The sequence below is a fragment of the Triticum dicoccoides genome, chromosome 3A (assembly GCF_002162155.2).
Source record: "Triticum dicoccoides isolate Atlit2015 ecotype Zavitan chromosome 3A, WEW_v2.0, whole genome shotgun sequence".
Taxonomy (NCBI): domain Eukaryota; kingdom Viridiplantae; phylum Streptophyta; class Magnoliopsida; order Poales; family Poaceae; genus Triticum; species Triticum dicoccoides.
This window is the reverse complement of record NC_041384.1, coordinates 584,308,012-584,316,870: the sequence shown is the minus strand read 5'-3', so window position 1 is coordinate 584,316,870 and position 8,859 is coordinate 584,308,012.

Here is an 8,859-nt window from a genome sequence, read left to right as displayed (position 1 = left end):
AATTGTTGAAGTGGCTCTTATATGAATTATTGTTGATTTAACCAAGAGCCCATATTGCCTTGTCTTCTCCTGTTTATTGAATGCTCGCAGATTCCAGCTTAGTCCAATGCACGTGCACTCTTATTATTATTCACACCGTTCGGTCGTGCAAGTGAAAGGCAATTATGATGATATATGATGGACTGACTGAGATGAGAAAAGCTGGTATGAACTCGACCTCTTTTGTTTTTGTAAATATGATGAGTCCCTCATTCTTGATTCAGCTTATTATGAATAAACATGTTTGCAATGACAATTAGAGATCATAGTTGCTTGTGCCATGCTTGATTAGCTATGAGTTATAATGATTTACCTTGTATGCCAACATGCTATTGAGATGATTATGATGTGGTATGATGGGGTGGTATCCTCTTTTGAATGATTTAAGTGACTTGACTTGGCACATGTTCACGCATGTAGTTGAAACAAATCAACATAGCCTTCATGATATTTATGTTCATGGTGGATTATATCCTACTCATGCTTGCATCCAATGTTTATTAATTTTAATGCATGTACATGGCTGTTGTCGCTCTCTAGTTTGTCGCTTCCCAGTCTTTTGCTAGCCTTCACTTGTACTAAGCGGGAATACTACTTGTGCATCCAATCCCTTAAACCCCAAAGTTATTCCAGATGAGTCCACCATACGTTCCTATATGCGGTATCTACCTGTCGTTCCAAGTAAATTTGTATGTGCCAAACTCTAAACCTTTAAATAAACATTCTGTTTTGTATGCTCGAATAGCTCATGTATCAACAAAGGCTGTCCTTATCTTCCGTGTTAGGCGGGTTATTCTCAAGAGGAGTGGACTCTGCTCCTCACTCACGAGAAAATGGCTGGTCACCGGGATGCCCAGTCCCATGCTTTATGCAAACTAAATCAAAATTAATTGCAAACGAAACTCCCCCTGGGACCTGATGTATGTTGGAGGCACTCGTTGTATCGAGCAAGCCATGGATTGATGCTTGTTGGTGGAGGGGGAGTATAAACTTTACCATTCTGTTTGGGAACCGCCTATAATGTGTTTAGCATGGAAGATATCGCCATCTCTTAGTTGTTACGTTGACAATGAAAGTATACCGCTCAAAATACAATGTATCTCTATTTTAAAACCGAGCTCTGGCACCTCTACGAATCCCTGCTTCCCTCTGCGAAGGGTCTATCCATTTACTTTTATGTTGAGTCATCACCCTCTTATTAAAAAGCACTAGCTGGAGAGCACAGCTGTCATTTGCATTCATCACTATTAATTTATATTGGGTACGACTATGATTGGATCTCTTTTACCATGAATTACAATGTCTAGTCGGTCCTTGATCTTTAAAGGTGCTCTGCATTTATGTTTTGCGGTCTCAGAAAGGGCTAGCGAGATACCATCTTGTTATATCATATTATGATTGTTTTGAGAAAGTGTTGTCATCCGAGATTTATTATTATGGCTTGCTAGTTGATTATGCTATTGATATGAGTAATTGTGAGACCTGAGAATTATTGCAAATGTGGTTCATTATGATCTATGCTAAAAACTTGAATGCTGGCTTGACATAGTTACAACTATAAGAGCAAACAGAGTTTGTAAAAAAATTTCTTTCTTTCTTTCAGTTTGTCAACTGAATTGCTTGAGGACAAGCAAGAGTTTAAGCTCGGGGGAGTTGATATGTCTCCGTCGTATCTACTTTTCCAAATACTTTTACCCTTGTTTTGGACTCTAACTTGTATGATTTGAATGGAACTAACCTAGACTGACGCTGTTTTCAGCAGAATTACCATGGTGTTCTTTTATGTGCAGAAAACAAATATTCTCGGAATGACCTGAAACTCCACGGGACATCTTAGAAAAACCAATAAAAAATCCTCGCCAAAGATGAAGACCAGGGGGCCCACACCCTTCTCACGAGGGTGGGGCCCCCCCTAGGGCGCGCCCCCTACCTCGTGGGCCCCCTGGAAACCCTCTGACGCCAACTCCAACTCTATATATTTGCTTTCGGAGAGAAAAAATAAGAGAGAAGAAATCATCGCGTTTTACGATATGGAGCCGCCGCCAAGCCCTAAAACCTCTCGGGAGGGCTGATCTGGAGTCCGTTCGGGGCTCCGGAGAGGGGGATTCGTCGCCGTCGTCATCATCAACCATCATCCATCACCAATTTCATGATGCTCACCGCCATGTGTGAGTAATTTCATCGTAGGCTTGCTGGACGGTGATGGGTTGGATGAGATTTATCATGTAATTGAGTTAGTTTTGTTAGGGTTTGATCCCTAGTATCCACTATGTTCTGATATTGATGTTGCTATGACTTTGCTATGCTTAATGCTTGTCACTAGGGCCCGAGTGTCATGATTTCAGATCTGAACCTATTATGTTTTCATGAATATATGTGAGTTCTTGATCCGATCTTGCAAGTCTATAGTCACCTACTATGTGTTATGATCCGGCAACCCCGAAGTGACAATAGTCGGGACCACTCCCGGTGATGACCATAGTTTGAGGAGTTCATGTATTCACTATGTGCTAATGCTTTGTTCCGGTTCTCTATTAAAAGGAGGCCTTAATAGCTCTTAGTTTCCAATAGTACCCCGCTGCCACGGGAGGGTAGGATAAAAGATGTCATGCAAGTTCTTTTCCATAAGCACGTATGACTATATACGGAATACATGCCTACATTACATTGATGAATTGGAGCTAGTTCTGTGTCACCCTATGTTATGACTGTTACATGATGAACCGCATCCGACATAATTATCCATCACTGATCCGGTGCCTACGAGTTTTCCATATACTGGTTCTCGCTTATTTACTTTCCGCTGCTACTGTTACAATCACTAAAAAATACCAAAAACATTACTTTTGTTGTCTTTACTTTTGTTGCTGCTACCACCACTATCATATTACTTTGCTACTAAACACTTTGCTGCAGATACTAAGTTTCCAGGTGTGGTTGAATTGACAACTCGGCTGCTAATACTTGAGAATATTCTTTGGCTCCCCTTGTGTCGAATCAATAAATTTGGGTTGAATACTCTACCCTCGAAAGCTGTTGCGATCCCCTATACTTGTGGGTTATCAGTATGATACCGGTGAAAGGTGTGCGGTATTAGAGAGGCTAGCAATGGTGGAAGGGTGAGAGTGCATATGATCCATGGACTCAACATTAGTCATAAAGAACTCTCATACTTATTGCAAAAATCTACAAGTTGTCAAAGCAAAGTATTACGCGCATGCTCCTAGGGGGATAGATTGGTAGGAAAAGACCATCGCTCGTCCCCGACCGCCACTCATAAGGAAGACAATCAATAAATAAATCATGCTCCGACTTCATCACATAACAGTTCACCATACGTGCATGCTACGTGAATCACAAACTTTAACACAAGTATTTCTCAAATTCACAATTACTCAACTAGCACAACCTTAATATCATCATCTCCATATCTCAAAACAATTATCAAGTATCAAACTTCTCATGGTATTCAACACACTCATAAGAGAATTTTATTATAATCTTGTATACCTAGCATATTAGGATTATTTAAGAAAATTACCATGCTATTTAAGACTCTCAAAATAATCTAAGTGAAGCATGAGAGATCAATAGTTTCTATAAAACAAATCCACCACCTAAAAGATATAAGTGAAGCACTAGAGCAAAACTATATAACTCAGAAGATATAAGTGAAGCACATAGAGTATTCTAATAATTTCCGAATCATGTGTGTCTCTCTCAAAAGGTGTGTACAGCAAGGATGATTGTGGTAAACTAACAAATAAAGACTCAAATCATACAAGACGCTCCAAGCAAAACACATATCATGTGGTGAATAAAAATATAGCTCCAAGTAAAGTTACCGATAGAAGTAGACGAAAGAAGGGATGCCTTCCGGGGCATCCCCAAGCTTTGGATTTTAGGTGTCCTTAGATTATCTTGGGGGTGCCATGGGCATCCCCAAGCTTAGGCTCTTTCCACTCCTTGTTCCATAATCCATCAAATCTTTACCCAAAACTTGAAAACTTCACAACACAAAACTGAAAGTAGAAAATCTCGTGAGCTCCGTTAGTGAAAGAAAACAAAAGACCACTTCAAGGTACTGTAATGAAATCATTATTTCTTTATATTGGTGTTAAACCTACTGTATTCCAACTTCTCTATGGTTTATAAACCATTTTACTAGCCATAGATTCATCAAAAAAAGCAAACAACACACGAAAAATAGAATCTGTCAAAAACAGATCAGTCTGTAGTAATCTGTAGCTAGCGAAAGATCTGGAACACCAAAAATTCTAAAATAAATTGTTGGACGTGAGGAATTTATCTATTAATCATCTGCAAAAAGAATTAACTAAATATCACTTTCCAAATAAAAATGGCAGCAGTTCTCGTGAGCGCTAAAGTTTCTGTTTTTCACAGTAAGATTAACAAGACTTTCCCCAAGTCTTCCCAACGGTTTTACTTGGCACAAACACTAATTAAACACAAAAAACACAACCAAAACAGAGGATAGATAAATTATTTATTACTAAACCGGAGAAAAAATCAAGGAATACAAATAAAATTGGGTTGCCTCCCAACAAGCGCTATCGTTTAACGCCCCTAGCTAGGCATAAAAAGCAAGGATAGATCTAGGTATTGCCATCTTTGGTAGGCAATCCATAAGTGGCTCTCATAATAGATTCATAAGGTAATTTAATTTTCTTTCTAGGAAAGTGTTCCATGCCTTTCCTCAACGGAAATTGAAATCTAATATTTCCTTCCTTCATATCAATAATTGCACCAATCGTTCTAAGGAAAGGTCTACCAAGAATAATAGGACATGAAAAGGATTGCAATCTATATCAAGAACGACAAAATCTACGGGCACATAATTCCTATTTGAAACAATAAGAACATCATTAATTCTTCCCATAGGTTTCTTAATAGTGGAATCTGCAAGGTGCAAGTTTAGAGAGAAATCATCAAAATCACGGAAACCTAACAAATCACACAAAGTCTTTGGAATCGTGGAAACACTAGCACCCAAATCACACAAAGCATGGCATTCATGATCTTTAATTTTAATTTTAATAGTAGGTTCCCACTCATTATAAAGTTTTCTAGGGATAGAAACTTACAACTCAAGTTTTTCTTCATAAGATTGCATCAAAACATCAACGATATGTTTGGTAAAAGCTTTATTTTGGCTATAAGCATGAGGAGAATTTAGCACGGATTGCAAAAAGGAAATACAATCTACAAAGAGCAATTATCATAATTAAATCCCTTGAAATCCAAAATAGTAGGTTCATTAACATCTAGAGTTTTGATCTCTTCAATACTACTTTTATCAAATTTAGCATCAAGATATAAAAACTCTGAATTTTAGAACGCCTTCTAGGTAAAGGTGGATCATATTCAGTCCCATCATTATCAAGATTCATATTGAAAAACAAAGATTTAATAGGGGACACATCAATAACTTTTAGATCTTCATCTTTATTATCATGGTAACTAGAAGAACACGCTTTTATAAAGGAATCTTTCTTAGCACGCATCCTAGCGGTTCTTTCTTTGCACTCATCAATGGAAATTCTCATGGCTTTGAGAGACTCATTGATATCATGCTTAGGTGGAATAGATCTAAGTTTCAAAGAATCAACATCAAGAGAAATTCTATCAACGTTCCTAGCCAACTCATCAATCTTAAGCAATTTCTCTTCAATCAAAGCATTGAAATTCTTTTGCGAAGTAATAAATTCTTTAATATTAGATTCAAAATCAGAGGGCATCTTATTAAAATTTACATAAGAATTGTTGTAGGAATTACCATAATTATTAGAGGAATTACTAGGATAAGGCCTAGGATTAAAGTTTCCTCTATACGCATTGTTACCAAAATTGTTCCTACCAACAAAATTCACATTCATAGATTCATTATTATTCTCAATAAAAGTAGACAAAGGCATATCATTAGGATCAGAAGAAACACTTTTATTAGCAAATAATTTCATAAGTTCATCCATCTTTCCACTCAAAACATTAATTTCTTCTATCGCATACACTTTCTTATTAGTGGATCTTTCAGTGTGCCATTGAGAATAATTAACCATAATATTATCTAGGAGTTTAGTAGCTTCTCCTAAAGTGATTTCCATAAAAGTGCGTCCCGTGGCCGAATCTAAAAGATTTCTAAAAGCAAAATTCAATCTGGCATAAAAAATTGTATAATCATCCACAAATTTAAACCATGAGTAGGGCAATTACGTATCATTAATTTCATCCTCTCCCAAGCTTGTGCAACATGTTCATGATCAAGTTGCTTAAAATTCATAATATCGTTTCTAAGAGAGATGATCTTAGCGGGAGGAAAATACTTAGAGATAAAATCATCTTTGCACTTATTCCACGAATCAATACTATTTTTAGGCAAAGACGAAAACCAAGCTTTAGCACGATCTCTAAGCGAAAAAGGAAATAGATTCAATTTAACAATATCATTATACACATCTTTCTTCTTTTGCATATCACACAAATCAATGAAGCTATTTAGATGAGTAGCGGCATCTTCACTAGGAAGGCCGGAAAACGGATCTTTAATGACAAGATTCAGCAAGGCAGCATTAATTTCACAAGATTCAGCATCGGTAAGAGGAGCAATAGGAGTGCTAATAAAATCATTGTTGTTGGTATTGGTAAAATCACACAATTTAGTGTTATCTTGAGCCATCGTGACAATCAAGCAATCCAACACACAAGCAAACAAGAAACGGGAAAAAAGAGGCAAATAGAGAAAGAGAGGGAGGATAGAGAGAGAGGGCGAATAAAATGGCAAGGGTGAAGTGGGGAAGAGAAAAACGAGAGGCAAATGGCAAATAATGTAATGCAGGAGATAAGGGTTTGTGATGCGTACTTGGTATGTTTGACTTTTGCATAGACCTCCCCGGCAACGGCGCCAGAAATCCTTCTTGCTACCTCTTGAGCACTTGCGTTGGTTTTTCCCTTGAAGAGGAAAGGGTGGTGCAGTAAAGTAGCGTAAGTATTTCCCTCAGTTTTTGAGAACCAAGGTATCAATCCAGTAGGAGGCTACGCGCGAGTCCCTCGCATCTACACAAAACAAATAAATCGCGATAAGGGGTTGTCAATCCCTACACGGTCACTTACGAGAGTGAGATCTGATAGATATGATAAGATAATATTTTTGGTATTTTTATGATAAAGATGCAAAGTAAAATAAAAGCAATGAAAATAACTAAGTATTGGAAGATTAATATGATAAAGATAGACCCGGGGGCCATAGGTTTCACTAGTGGCTTCTCTCAAGAGCATAAGTATTTTATGGTGGGTGAACAAATTACTGTTGAGAAATTGACAGAATTGAGCATAGTTATGAGAATATCTAGGTATGATCATGTATATAGGCATCACGTCCAAGACAAGTAGACCGACTCCTGCCTGCATCTACTACTATTACTCCACACGTCGACCGCTATCCAACATGCATCTAGAGTATTAAGTTCAAGAGAACAGAGTAACGCTTTAAGTAAGATGACATGATGTAGAGGGATAAACTCATGCAATATGATGAAAACCCCATCTTGTTATCCTCTAGGGCAACAATACAATATGTGCCTTGATGCCCCTACTGTCACTGGGAAAGGACACTGCAAGATTGAACCCAAAGCTAAACACTTCTCCCATTGCAAGAAAGATCAATCTAGTAGGCCAAACCAAACTGATAATTCGAAGATACTTGCAAAGATAACCAATCATACATAAAAGAATTCGGAGAAGATTCAAATATTGTTCATAGATAAACTTGATCATAAACCCACAATTCATCGGTCTCAACAAACACATCGCAAAAGAATATTACATCGAATAGATCTCCACAAGAGAGGGGGAGAACTTTGTATTGAGCTCCAAAAAGAGAGAAGAAGCCATCTAGCTAATAACTATGGACCTGTAGGTCTGAGGTAAACTACTCACACTTCATCGGAGAGGCTATGGTGTTGATGTAGAAGCCCTCCGTGATCGATTCCCCCTCCGGCAGAGCTCCGAAACACGCCCCAAGATGGGATCTCGTGGATACAGAAAGTTATGGCGGTGGAATTAGGGTTTTGGCTCCGTATCTGATCGTTTGGGGGTACGTAGGTATATATAGGAGGAAGAAATATGTTCGTGGAGCGACAGGGGGCCCACGAGGGTGGAGGGCGTGCCTGGGGGTAGGCGCGCCCCCCTACCTCGTGGCCTCCCTGTTGGTTGCTTGACGTAGGGTCCAAGTCTCCTGGATCATGTTCGGTGAGAAAATCACGTTCCCGAAGGTTTCATTCCATTTGGACTCCGTTTGATATTCCTTTTCTTCGAAACCCTAAAATAGGCAAAAAAACAGCAATTCTGGGCTGGGCCTCCGATTAGTAGATTAGTCCCAAAAATAATATAAAAGTGTATAATAAAGCCCAATAATGTCCAAAACAATAGACAATATAGCATGGAGCAATCAAAAATTATAGATACGTTGGAGACGTATCAAGGCCAACAAATAACAAAAAAACACACATATTAGTCTCTAAGCTAAACAAAGATCGAAACAAGCTATACAACACAACCTCATAATCAATCGCACAAGTAAAAACTGGTATAAAACTATGCTGCTTAGAGCTATGTTAGAAATAAGGGACCTCTCAGTAGTGCACAAGTAACAGCAGGTACAGAACTATGTTGCAATGCTATAAGATGTAAACCTACAAACTAATCAAGCATTTTTGCACGCGATAGAAGCGTACCTTCAGTGACCACTTCCAGATCATTGTTTTCTGTAATCTGATTAGCAATTTTCTCATCATTGTGTGA